This window comes from Pinus tabuliformis, chromosome 2_1, assembly GCF_031772625.1.
Source record: "Pinus tabuliformis cultivar Carrire ecotype Pingquan chromosome 2_1, CPIR1, whole genome shotgun sequence".
In the NCBI taxonomy this organism is placed as follows: domain Eukaryota; kingdom Viridiplantae; phylum Streptophyta; class Pinopsida; order Pinales; family Pinaceae; genus Pinus; species Pinus tabuliformis.
The window spans coordinates 855586864-855601103 of NC_142299.1; positions in this window are offsets into that span (position 1 = coordinate 855586864).

Here is a 14240-nt window from a genome sequence, read left to right on the forward strand (position 1 = left end):
AAAGAAACTCAAACAAGTTTTCTTCAGTTGAGCAGTAGTGGTCACTATTTGTCCAAATGACCTTTATAGACAAAGAAAATAAAATTTCACCGTAGAGAAAATACCTTAGGAAATTAGTATTCAAGCTTCAAGAAAGGTTAGGCAAAATCATGCCAACTAAGTTTTAGAGCCATCCAACTTATCAAGATTTAGTTACTAAATAAGAAAGGAAACAACTCTGAGATGGTACTGCCTTTTCTTTTAGTTTCATAAAGTCACAATCAAATCAATCATGGAAAGAAAATTGACATCTATACTTTTCAATAGATTCATACAAGTAGTTAAGGTATCCTCAATGGGAGGGTTTTCTAGAGGTATTGTATGAAAAGAAACCTCTCTTCCTTTTTCATTGGAATTATCTTTGGAAACCTTAAACTTACCCAGTGACAAGGCAATATCTTTGGAAATTTCATAATATTCTTGCGTTGGCTCCTTAAAATGGCTAAATAACCACTCCATATCCATTTCAATGTTATTTGTTTCAACACATCTCAATGGTTCCTCTCCATTGGACCCTCCAAATCCCATTTCAACCATCATAGAAATGACAACCTCATTAAGTGGATGACCTGTAAAAAATTGACCTGTTCTTACAAGAATACCATTTTTTTTCTTCCTCTAACATCACCTATGGAAGCATATACATGGGTATTAATGTAAACAACAAAGGCAATTAAAGTTCGAGTGCAGTGAAAAAACATTAGATTGCTCTAGATAGGTAGAACACCATTAAGAACTTGAGATTGTAGGTCGCAAACAAAAACCTCTAAATCCCTTGAAACAGTGAAAAATCCTCCAGAAACTTGTTGCACTAATATTTGTGATGTACAGGGCACAAGTAACCATAAATAAAAATTCACAAGGTAGTCCAAAAGCCAACAATAGCTTCGCATGTCTCTAAAAACTAAGGTGGATGCCCTTGCTTGTTATTTTCAATAATGTAATCATTTTTTTTTCATTTCTTGTTGTAACATAATGGCAATGTTGATAATAAATGAATTGTTGCTTCAGAAGTAGTAAATAAAACTTTTAATTGTACCATGAGGATAGAAATAATTCACCATTGTTTTATCACACATTCTCTTATGGTTGTCAAATATAATTGTTGTCATGTCATTCACAAATTTCCAAGTAGCAACACTATGAAGAAAGTGATGACCAAAAATTATATGAGCTACAATTATCATCCACTTCAACACTATCATGATTTGTTTTTTCAAGAGAAACCACCACACTCTTGGTTGCTACACTGAGCAATCCTATATCATAGGATGTCGACTGTGAACTACCAAAACCATAACAAGAGTCACAGAGGATGATCACATTGCAGAAACAACCTTATTTAGTGTCAAATTCCAAGAGGTTAGGTGACATCCTTTGATTTCCTTGGAAGAACCACTCCATAGCCATTTCATTGATATTTGTTTCAAGATGGCTCAATGCTTCCTCTGCACTGGGCCCTAGAAATCCCATGTCAACCATCACAGAAATGACATCCTCATGAAGTGCATGACTTGTAAAACATTGACTTGTGCTTCATGGAATACCATTTTTTCTTCCTTTAGCATCGCTAATGGAATTGTATACAACGGTAATAATGGAAACAAAAAAGGTAATTAAACATGGATTGTAGCGTCAAAACGATGGATGTCTCTAGATAGGTAGAACACCATTGAGAACTTGAGCTTCTGGGGCACAAACAAACACCTGTGAATCACTTGGAACAATGATAGATCCTCAAAAACCTTTTTCACTAACAACCATAATGCAGAGGGCATAGTTAACAATAACGAATAATTCACAATGCACTCCAAAATCCTACAATAGCTTTGTATGTCTCTAATATCCAAGGTCTGTGCTCTTTCTTGTCATTTTCATTACTTTTATCATTTTTTTTTCCATTCCTTACTGTGACATAATGGTATTGTCTACAATAAATGAATTGTTGCTTCAAAAGTAGTCAACAAGAGTTTTAATTTTACCATGGGCATAGAAATAATTCACCATTGTTGTATCACACATTCTCCTTGGTTGTCATATATAATTTTTGTCATGTCATAAACAAATTTCCAATTAGCAACACTTTGAAAAAAGTTATGACTCTAAACTGGATGAGCTATAATTATAATCGACATCAAGACTGTCATGAAACTTTTTTGCAAGAGAAACCACCACACTCTTGACTGCTACAACATGTGATCCTATATCACCACAATGTCTATTGGGCACTATGAAAACTTTCACACGAGTCACATGGGATGATCACATTGTAGACACAACCTTATTTATTATCAAATTCTAGGAGGTCAGGTGACATCATTTTAATTTCCAGGGAACAACTACTCCATAGCCATTTCAATGTTATTTGTTTCAAAATGCATCAATGCTTCCTCTACACTAGACCCTTGAAATCCCATGTCAACCATCATAGAAATCACAACCTCATCAAGTGGATGACCTATAAAAAATTGTCCTGCGGTTCCAGGAATACCATTTCTTCTTCCTTTAACTTCACCTCTGGCTGTGTACACATGGGTAACAATGGAAACAAAAAAGGTAATTAAAAACATTGGATTCCTCTAGACAGGTAGAGCACCATTGAGAACTTGAGATTATAGGGCGCAAACAAAAAACGTTTGACTCCCTTGGAACAGTGATGGAGTCACCAAACGTCGTTTGAAATAACAACTGTGATGAAAAGGGTAACATTAACAACAAAGAAGAATTCACAAGGTACTCCAAGAGCATGTTGTTGTTCCTTAAGAAACCAATTTCCTAGTTGTAGGGAAATTGTACTTAAGACATTAATAAAGATTATTTATTGTCAGTCATTGTTTATTATATTACCAAATCAAGGACTTGGAAAACTTTTCATTAAACTCTTAATACATGTATGATCAAAACATGTTAGAATGTCATTTGTTGCTAAATATAAATGATGAATAAGGAAAGTTTGAAAGGGAAGTTAAAGACAATATGCCGATCTCTCACAGGAAATATTATTTGTAACTTAGAGGAATTATGATCATGAGGAATAAATCTAGACAATATGTTGGTTTTTCATAGAAACTACTATCTATAACTTAGAAAGGAAATGAGGACTTTAAGTATAGGAGCACTCTTTAAGGGATTTTACCCTACATCTTCATTACTACACTCAAAAAGAAGAAAACATTGCATGACACATGATAGTGAAAGTTAGAAATTATATATAACAACTCCTGGAAACTTCTGGTTGTTTCATTAATCAATGATGTTATCAGAAATACACTAGCCTCGTTCTCCAAAATTCCAACCCTTTCTTAGTAAATTTTCCACCTTTTATACATTGTAGAATAATTATTGATTTCTAAAACCAATCTAACTGCTTTCTAAATATATAAAGTAAAACTACTACAAAATTTACAGAGGGTAAAACACCTCAAAGAACAAGAAATAGCAATAACAAAACTGAATTTAGAAGGACATTATAACTATTGGCTTGCCCTATTGATTTGCTGTTGAATTCGTCTGTAAACACCTTAATCTACTTTAAGCATAATGTGTTGTGTTAGACTTGTCTAGGACTGGGCTTATGCATGTGACTAATACATCTTAATTAACTAAAGTAGCCAAAATCCCAACTTATTGCCTTTCCCTTTAAAATTCGCCTTAACATTGATTTTCGGTTTACATGGAGAAATTGATGCAAAACACATAAAGAGGAACTAAAGAGAAACTAATCTGATTTAATAAACCTATCAGACCCTCATGTTCAGTGTTGCATTGACTTCCCATTATAAATCAAAATCGACATAATAATCCTTTAACTTATGCATTTTTAGGCCGTATAATTGTAGAAATGTTGGAATTATGCGTGATTCTTATTATCTGTTTGTTTCTATTGTAAACCTTTTTTATAACAAAAATATATTGTAAAAATGATTTTTTCCTCTTATAGCAATTGCAATCGGAACAAGAACCATATATACCCTATATAAATAAATGTTATACTAGTTTCGCATGGACCCGATGGAACTGTTAATCATAATACATATCATATCGGGTCCGGCCTGCCCATATCGTAATCGGCATATAATATATATATATATATATATATATATATATATATATATATATATATATATATATATATATATATATGTATGTGATAATACGAACCCGTCGGCTTATAAAACATAACACATATGTGTTTCGGGTTTGCCATTGCAAGTCGCAATCGACAGTTTCCAACATCCATAGCTCTGTGTAAGAGCGGATCTGATGGAACTATAAAATATAATATACATTATATCAGGTCTGGTTGATTCATGTCAAAATTAGTGCTTATTTCTGTTTATAATAAAAATATATAAAACTGCGTAGGTATAATGTATATGTTGTACTTTGGATATGGCGGACCCGACAGGACTTTAAAACACACTTGTACCTATCTTTCGGATCTGGTCATATATGTTTTAACACCTTTTCCTTTGTAAATCCGACAAACCTCTTTATTTTCTTCTTATTTCGATATGCAATTATATATACATATGTATCCACATATACAGATAATTTCATGTAACCCTCTATATCTGATTATTTTACATCTCTTCCTTTAGCGATGCTGATATATAACAAATAAAATATTTCTTTTATTTTAGACATTTTGGTAAGGATAAAGGGTATAAAGGAGTTTTATAACTCCCAATAGTGATATAATTGATAAAGAAACCTCAAGCCCAATATAAGTTACAACATCTGGCCCCAACTAGGGATAGTGCTTTTTCCACAGAAGCACTAAGAACCGCAGATCAGTGCCTTATCCATTTGGCATGGAGCCATATATTGCTTCTATGAATTCTTAAATGTGTGAAAATATATACAGTGAACCCACACCAATATCTGCAGTGATTAGATGCTTAGGCTCTGATAAAAAAATATTTGAGAATCTTAGATCATTAGCCTTAGTTGGGCATGGAGTCCAAAACTGTAAAAACCCTGAAATCAAGAAGCTAAAAAACTAACAATCTTGGAGTTTGACACCTCTACAAACCAGTTTCCAACTAGGAAAATAACCCTTATTTGTCAACTAGTGATTAAACTGAAGAACTGCAACTGGAAACCAAATTCTCAACACATGAGCTTATTTATGTATAAGTTCCTACATATGAACATGATTGACCTCAATCAAGTGAATTCAATCTTCCGATGATACCAGATTAGAATTCAAGTGCTTAATCCAAAACCATTTTGCCAGTGAATCTTGAAAATGCCGTTCATCATGAACAAAAAATAAATTATGCATAAAAGCAGCTCACAACAAAAATTATAAGTATATCCACCAAAATATATGTGTAGGCTACTGATAAATTCCATGATGTAATCTGCCATGTGATCTTCAAAAGTATAAGAAGAAACATGTTCTCGATCATCTCCAACAAAGAAATTCTCTATATATGAAGGTCCCTGCCGAGTTGAACCTTCTGTTGGGGTAATATGTTCAGAAAAACAATCAGCAAAACCTTTAAGAAAGTAATCTATGTCACTTCCATGTTTCCACTCTTTATCTCTAAGCTTTGATTGAGAATAACTTGTAATTGTAACCTTAGGAAGGAAAAGGAATTTTTTCACATTACTATATCACACACACTCAACTTCAAATAGATTTTTTACCTCTCATCCAGAAGCATGATTATGTTCTTCAATACACTAATATACAATCTCTTTATAAGCTTCCTTTTTTCATGAGATAGCCTCTTTTGCTATGATAAATGACTCAATATATTGTTGTCCAACATATTCCACTTAGTGGTTTCTTCCTGTAGGTGCAACATCCAATTGATGATCTTGAAGGGCTTCTTCATGTTCCCCATTTAAATCATTTTCATTATACATAGGAGGATCATCAAACTCATCAAAATAAGATCCTTGGGGATTTATTTGCAACTTAATTGTTTCTCCCTCTTCTAGACTGCCAAGTACAGATTCTTGATGCATTTTTGCACTTTCTTCCATCTGAATACTCTCTTGATTTGCTTGAAACATAGTCGACTGATTCTTTTCTTGGGAGATTATTGAAGGAAACTTTTTTATAACCCTCTCCACATCATTTTGAGAAAATGATAGTTCCTTGCTTTCAAAGACCTGCTCATAATTCTGAATGCTTGATATATTATCAACAAAATCATTGGTTTCATAAACAAGATTATCTTGAGCCTCTAAAGTTTCTTTAGCATCATATTATTCACAACATGCCTCAAAAAGAAACTTGTGTGGATAATAGGATTTACAAGAAGAACTGAACACTAAATGAGAACCTTTCAAAGATGAAATGCTTGAAAGACGCAGAGACCTGAACCAAGCCCTAGCTTCTTGAACCAAAGAAAAAATAAAAAGTTTCATCTTAACATCTTCAAGAATGATGACCTATTGCTCCATACATTCATGAAACTCTTGGATGTGCTGAACTAGATCTTCATATTCATTTCTATTGAATCTTGGAAGATGCTCATTCCACACATAAAATGCAAGCATATCATGGGGATAGCCAGTGGTCCTAGTAAAATCAAATGGATCAAAGTTATGGACTAATAATGCATGGAGAGCTATTAAAACCCAGAAAAGGAAACTTCAATGTACATTGAAGTCACCAATCAACGTGGTTAGTGAAAATCACAAGAACTTGTCATTCTCAAGAACCGGCTTCAAACTTAATAAACCTATGGAAAAGTTTTCTTATTCAATTAATTTGTAGACTATGATATTTGTTACAATGGAGTCACCTTTTATTGCTTTTATTTAAACAACCAAGTATTTCCTCCTCTCTGAACAACCAGAGGAAAATCTGAAAAACCCAGGGAAAATTGTTCTTGTCTTCTCTCCCTGACAATGTTGCCAATTAATGTTGTTCATTAAGAAATCAATTTCCTGGATGTAGGGAAATTGTTGTTAATATGTTAATGGAGATTATTTACTATCACTTATTTTTTATTATATTACCAAATGAAGGACTCAGAAAACTTGGCCTTAGACTATTAATACATGTATGATCAGAACAAATCAGACTGCGATTTACTACTAATCATAAATGATGAATGAGGAATGTTTGAAAGGGAAGTTAAAGACAATATGCTGGTGTCTCACAAGAACTGTTATCTGTAACTTAGAGGAATTATGATCATGAGAAATAAATCATGGAAAATATGCTGATCTTTCACAGAAACTATTATCTATAACTTAGAAAGGAAATGAGGACTTTAAGTATAGGAGCACTCTTTAAGGGATTTTACCTTACAACTTCATTAGTACAGTTAAAAAGAAGAAAAAATTGCATGACACATGATAGTCAAACTTACAAATTATATATAACAACTACTGGAAACTTCTGGTTGTTTCATTAATCAATGATGTTATCAGAAATATAGTGGCCTGGTTCTCTAGAATTCCAACCCTTTCTTAGTAAATTTTCCACCTTTTATACATTGCAGAAGAGTTATTTATTTCTAAACCTAATCTAACTGCTTTCTAACTATATGATTGTTGGAAATAATACTGAGAGGGGGGGTGAATCAGTATTATCTAATTCTTTTAATAAATCTTCTTTATTTGTTCTTTGAATTATTTTTGCATGTCAGTACCATAAAATAATGAGCATGAACAAAAGAAAACAGATAGTCACACCAAAGAACACAAGATGTAAGGTGGAAACCCAATGTGGGTGAAAACCACCTGCTGCAATATGTCTCTATCTTCTTTAAAATTAGAAACTCCTTTTACAATGGTTTTGTACTCGTGCAGTCCTTTACCAGTACGCAGGCTGCAACCTGCAGAGAGCTACAACTCTCTCTCTCGTTTTCCAGTCTCTCCTGGAAGGGAGCTACAACCCCCTACTTCTTTTCTTACAAGGACCACTTTTCATAAATTTTCAAACTGGATCCATAAGCACCAAAGGATCATCAAGTATAAGAGAATCACCCAATCAACTGTAGTAACCAGATCAACAATAATAGGACCAAACCCAGAACACAATAGAGATCTTAAGAGAAGTAAGCACCCTGCTCAACTGCTCGCCTGCTTACGAAAGCACCCTGCTCAACTGCTGGCCTGCTTACTGTACTCACCCTGCTCAACTGCTTGCCTGCTTACAGTACGCACCCTGCTGAACTGCTAGCCTGCTTATGTACGCACCCTGCTCAACTGCTAGCCTGCGTACCTCGCTCTGAGTCCATTGTACTGCCTGCGGACCTCCGTACCTGCAACCCTTCTGTGCCTGCGTATGTACGCACCTGCAACCCTTCTGTGCCTGCGTATGTATGCACCTGCAGCCCTTCTGTGCCTGCGTACCTCCGCACCTTCAACCCTTCTGTGCCTGCGTACCTCCGCACCTGCAACCCTTCTGTGCCTGCGTACCAGCGCACCTGCAACGCTTCGTTCCTGCGTACGTACGCACTTTTCTTTCACTGTACCTACGTACCTTCGGGCATAGATGATTTCAAGACTTCAGAAATAACCCAGACAGTCAGATCTATAGATCTGAACATGCGCCGAAGAGATCTCAGTCCATCAATAGATTCGCCTTATTTAGATCTAGACCAGATCTAGCCCTCGTAAGATATTCAACCCAAAAACATGCTCAAGCCAAATGATCTCCTTTGCTTTATATAGGAAAGCTCTTCCTTAAAACATGGATCAATACCACGAGCCGACACCATAATAACCCAATAACGTCGGCTAAATACCAAGAGTAAAACATAAGAAAACCCCACATGTGAATTTCTTTGCCTTGAAATGTGTGCGCTGGGGGTACGCACCTCCTGAACGGGATAACTGCGGGTATGTACGCACTTTATGTAACACTGACCTGCGTGTACGCACCTTATGTAAGGTGTACCTGCGTACCCCTTATTTTCTTCAATATTTGATAGCTGATCATCAATCTCTGCTGCTGACTTGAAGTACTGTGATCTATCACCTGAATGGGTTACCATCAAGGACAACACTTTAGCCATAATGCCAACAATCTCCCCCTTTGGACTTGATGGCAACCTCAAGACTTCAGCTTCATTCTCCCCCTTTGACATCAACGGCAAAGGGTTATGCTCCCCCTAAGAAAATGCTCCCCCTGAATATGAACAAGATCTGCAACGAAGAACCATAATCCACCATGAAAGAGATAGAGATATATTGCAGCTACTTCCAAGATCTCCTTTTGCACATCCTCCATAATGCCAACAATGCATTAGATGCTCCCCCTGAACCTGTACCATCAATCAGAAGAGGTTCAGCAACAAGATGATGCATCAACAACCCCCAGCTTTTGCCTGAGGTATTCAAAAGTGTCCCTGGGCAATGGTTTGGTGAGAATATCAGCAACTTGTTCCTTAGAAGGAACATACTCCAACTTGACCTTCTGTTCAAGCACTTGTTCCTGGAGAAAATGATACTTGATTGGTATGTGCTTGGTTTTTGAATGCATAACAGGATTCTTTGAGATGTTGATTGCACTTGTGTTATCACATAAGATGGGGATTGGTGGTGTACAAGTGATTTGAAAATCCTGCAAAGTCTGCATCATCCAAAGGAGTTGGGTGCAACAAGATGCAGCAACAACATATTCCGCTTCAGCTGTAGACAAGGCAATCGAACTCTGTTTCTTGTTGAACCAAGATACCAGTCTGGAACCCATAAAGAACGCACCACCACTTGTGCTTTTCCTGTCATCCACGCTTCCGGCCCAATCTGCATCTGTATAAGCATGAAGTGTAAGATCTGTATCTCTAGGATACCATAAGCCATAATTTTGAGTCCCTTGAAGATATTTGAAAATTCTCTTCACTGCCTGAAGATGAGTCTCCTTTGGATTTCCTGAAATCTTCCAACTATTCCAACTACATGCATGATGTCCAGTCGGGTACCTGTCAAATAAAGTAAACTTCCAATGATAGATCTGTAGGTTGGTTGATGTACTGCTGCAGATTCATCATTTGCACTGAGGCTACATCCTGTGACCATGGGTGTACATACTTGTTTTGCATCTTCCATACCATATTTCTTCAAAATCTGTTTGAGATACTTGGTTTGAGATAAAAAGATTCCTCCTTCTTTTTGTTTGATTTGCAAACCAAGGAAATATGTCAGTTCTCCTAGCAAGGACATTTCAAATTCTTTCTGCATGACCAAGGCAAAACTTTGACTCATAGCTTCTTCATTGCTCCCAAAAATAATGTCATCTACATACACAACAAGTATTAGCAATTTGTCATTTTCAACTTTTATATAAAGATTGCTATCTGCTGATCCTTTTGAAAAGCCTTGTTGATGAAGATATTTGTCCAAATGGTAGTACCAAACCCTTGGAGCTTGTTTGAGACCATAGAGAGCCTTCTTCAATCTGCATACAAGATTTGGATCATTTCCAAGAATGAACCCATCTGGCTGTTCAATGTACACTTCTTCTTCCAAGTCTCCATTCAGAAAGGCTGATTTCACGTCCATTTGAAATACTTTGAAGTTTTGAAAACTTGAGAGAGCAAGGAACATTCGGATGGCCTCAAGTCTTGCAACTGGAGCAAAGGTTTCTTCAAAGTCTATTCCTTCTTGCTGCGCATACCCTTTACAAACAAGTCTGGCTTTGTTTCTAATTACTTCTCCATTTTCATTCAATTTATTTTTGAAGACCCATTTTGTTCTGATAACGTTCTTATCTTTTGGTCTAGGAACCAGCTCCCAAGTGTTGTTCTTTTCGATCTGCTCAAGTTCCTCATCCATTGCTTTCACCCAAAATTCATCTTCGCATGCCTCTTTCACATTTTGTGGTTCAGTAGAGGAGAGTAATGCCAAATAGCTTGAAGCTTCTGCAACTGTTCTTCTTGTTTGTACACCTGCTTCTTTCTGCCCCATAATCTGAGATTCTGGATGATTCTTCTGAACATATCTGGATGGAGTCTTTTCTTCTATTCTTGTTTGCTCCTCTGGTTCTTCTTGAGGTTCTTCTTCTTCATCATTCTGTCGTTGGGGGTAGCCTTCATCTTCTTTGATGTCTTCATGATGTACTTGCCTAGGAATGTATCCCTTCTCATCAACCACTACATCAATGTTGTCAACAATTCTGCCAAGTCTTTTGTTGTAGCATTTGTATGCTTTGCTATGTGGAGAGTAACCAAGAAGAATGCCTTCATCTGCTCTAGGTTCAAGTTTGCCAAGCTGCTCATCAGTATTCTTGATATAGCATTTGCTCCCAAAGATTTTGAAGTGCTTTACTGAAGGAGTCCTACCACTCCAAAGCTCATGAGGAGTTTGAGTGCTGTTCACCCGGACATTTGTTTTGTTGAGAATAACCACTGCAGCATGTGCAGCTTCACCCGAGAAAGTTGCGGGAGTTCCTGACTCATCAAGCATAGCACGAGCCATTTGTTGGACTGTTCTGTTCATTCTTCCCACAACTCCATTTTGTTGAGGAGTTATTGCTGTAGAGAATTCTCTTCTTATCCCATGTTCTTCACAGAAATCGAAAAATTCATTTGAAGTAAATTCCCCACCTCTGTCGGATCTGAGGCACTTAATTTTGTGACCTGATTCATTTTCAACCAAGGCTTTGAAGGATTTGAATTTTTCGAATGCTTCATCTTTGTGCTTCATAAGTCCTAACCAGAAAAACCTGGAGAAATCGTCAATGAATAATATCAAGTATTCTTCTCCTCGAGGTGTTCTTTTCCTGAAAGGACCGCATGTATCTGTATGTACTAGCTCAAGAGGCATGCTAGCTGATCCTTCTTTCTCTGGAAAGTTAGTTCTGGTTTGTTTTCCAAACTGACATGATTTGCATATGGTGTTGTCAGGAATTTTGATATCTGGAAGATCGCGAACTGCCTGATATTTGCATGCTTTCCTTATTTGTGAAAAGCTTAGATGCCCCAACCTCCGATGCCATAACCAGTGCTCATCATCCTTGCTCAGATAGCATTGTTGTTGTCCTTCTTCAAATATGTACAGATTATTTGGAGTTCTTTTGCCTTTGATCACTGTTTTACCTGTATCAAGATCACGAACAAGACATCCATTTGATCTGAATATAACCTCGGTTCTTTGATCACACATCTGGCTGACACTTAGAAGATTATGCTTCAATCCATCAACATACAAAACATTTCCAGCCTTGACCTTTTCTTTTAATTGAGCAATGCCTTTTCCTTTTATAGTTGCAGGAGTATCATTTCCAAAAGAGACTTTCTTTCCCTTTTCTAGAGTAGAATAAGACTCAAGTTTTTCTTTATCACCTGTCATATGCTTCGAACATCCACTGTCAATGTACCATAGATTTTCCTGTCCTTCTGCATAAAATGCTATCACACATCTTTCTGTTTGAGGTTCCTTTATTCTCCATGTTTTGGTGCTTGAGGCTTATTCCTTTTTCTGCTGAATCCTGCTCCTGCATTCAGAGTCTTCATGACCAAAGTTATTGCAAATAGAACATTCAACTTCATTTTCAAGAACCGAAAAGTTGTTATAGGTCCTTTTTGTAATCCCCATCATACTTCTTTGTTTTTGAGCTTCCCTAGTCATGATCGTTTTATATGCAACACATTGAGCTGCTTTGTGACCAAAGTTATGGCAAGAAAAGCATTGTCCATTGAAGAAACTTCTGCGGTTATCGAATCTACCAGCTAATTGATTGTAATTTCTATAGTCATCTATTCTTGAACCAAATTGAGAATATTTTACCTGTGGCTGGTTGTAGCTTTTGTTCACCCTTAAGATGGATTGCCCCTGATAGTTTCTGTTTGTAATTCGTCCCTGCTTTACCTGATGATCTTCATTGTGCTTTTGCTCATTTCTTTTTGCTGCATCAAGATAACTTTTGGAGGTGGATGCTTGAGAAGTTTCTCCATTATAGCCCAGACCTGTCTTGTTTAGTGGAGACCGTTGCACATTGATAATCTCATCCAAAGTTTCAGATCCTTTGACAAACTTGAGATTAATAGCTTTTGTTTTCTCAATCTCTTTTCTAAGACCAGCAATTTCACCTTCTAATTTTTCAAGATGTTTTTCCTTTTCATCAATTTGAAATTGTAGAGTATCAATGATCATGTTCTTTTCTTCTATACATCTCTTGAGTCTAGTAATTTCATCATAAAGGTTATCCACATTTATAGCATCCATATAATCATCATCTTCAAATGCCATTAACAACTTATATTCATTACCTTGTTCATCTTCATCACTGTTTGATAGACCATCACTATCTTCATGAGTGTAGTAGCTTTTCTTATTTGCATTTTGTTTCTTGTTCCATCTAGCAGGTTCCTTTCCTTTATCCTTATAAGGACATTTTGCAGCATAATGACCTACTCTTCCACAAGCAAAGCATTTAAAAGGTAACTTACCTCTGACCTTCCAGAAGCCCTTTGAAGATTTCTGACAAAATTTGATTCTTCTTCCTCTTCTTCTGGGATGTGGCTAGCTTCATAATAATCTCCTTTGCCTGATGCCTTGAAAGCAGCTTCTCTTCTGTCTGATGGACCTCCCTTTCTCATTTCATAAGCAGTTAGAATTCCATGTAGCTGAGACATAGTAAGAATTCGAAGATTTTCCTTTTCTTCTATTGCAGATACTTTAGATTCAAACTTGGGGGACAATGATCTTAGAACCTTTTCAACAACAATAGCCTCTTTTATTTCTTCACCCAAATTTTTCATATAGTTAACAACCTCATCTACCCGAAGAAAATAGTTAGCCACACTTTCATCATTATACATTTTGAGAGTCTCATACTGAATTCTGAGAGTTTGAAGTTTTGCACGCTTTACCTGTTCATCTCCTTCATAGCTCGTGACAATTTTGTCCCATATCTCTTTTGCGGATTTATAGTGCATTACCTTCATGAATTCTGATTGAGATATACATCCTAATAGAGTACTGACTGCTTTCACATTTGTTTCATACTTCTTTTTCTCGACTACATCTGTAGGAGTAGCTGAAGGAAAAGCGTAGCCTGTCTCTACAATGTCCCAAACTTCTGTACCAAGAGATTGAAGATAGGCAGTAACTCTTACCTTCCAATAATTGAGGTTTGTCCCATCAAAAACCGGTGGCCTGATTGATGCTTCTCTCTCGTAGTTGCTCATGATGAACGATCTACCTTCAAGCGATCAAGCTTCTCTGAAGGACCTGCTCTGATACCAATTGTTGGAAATAATACTGAGAGGGGGGGTGAATCAGTA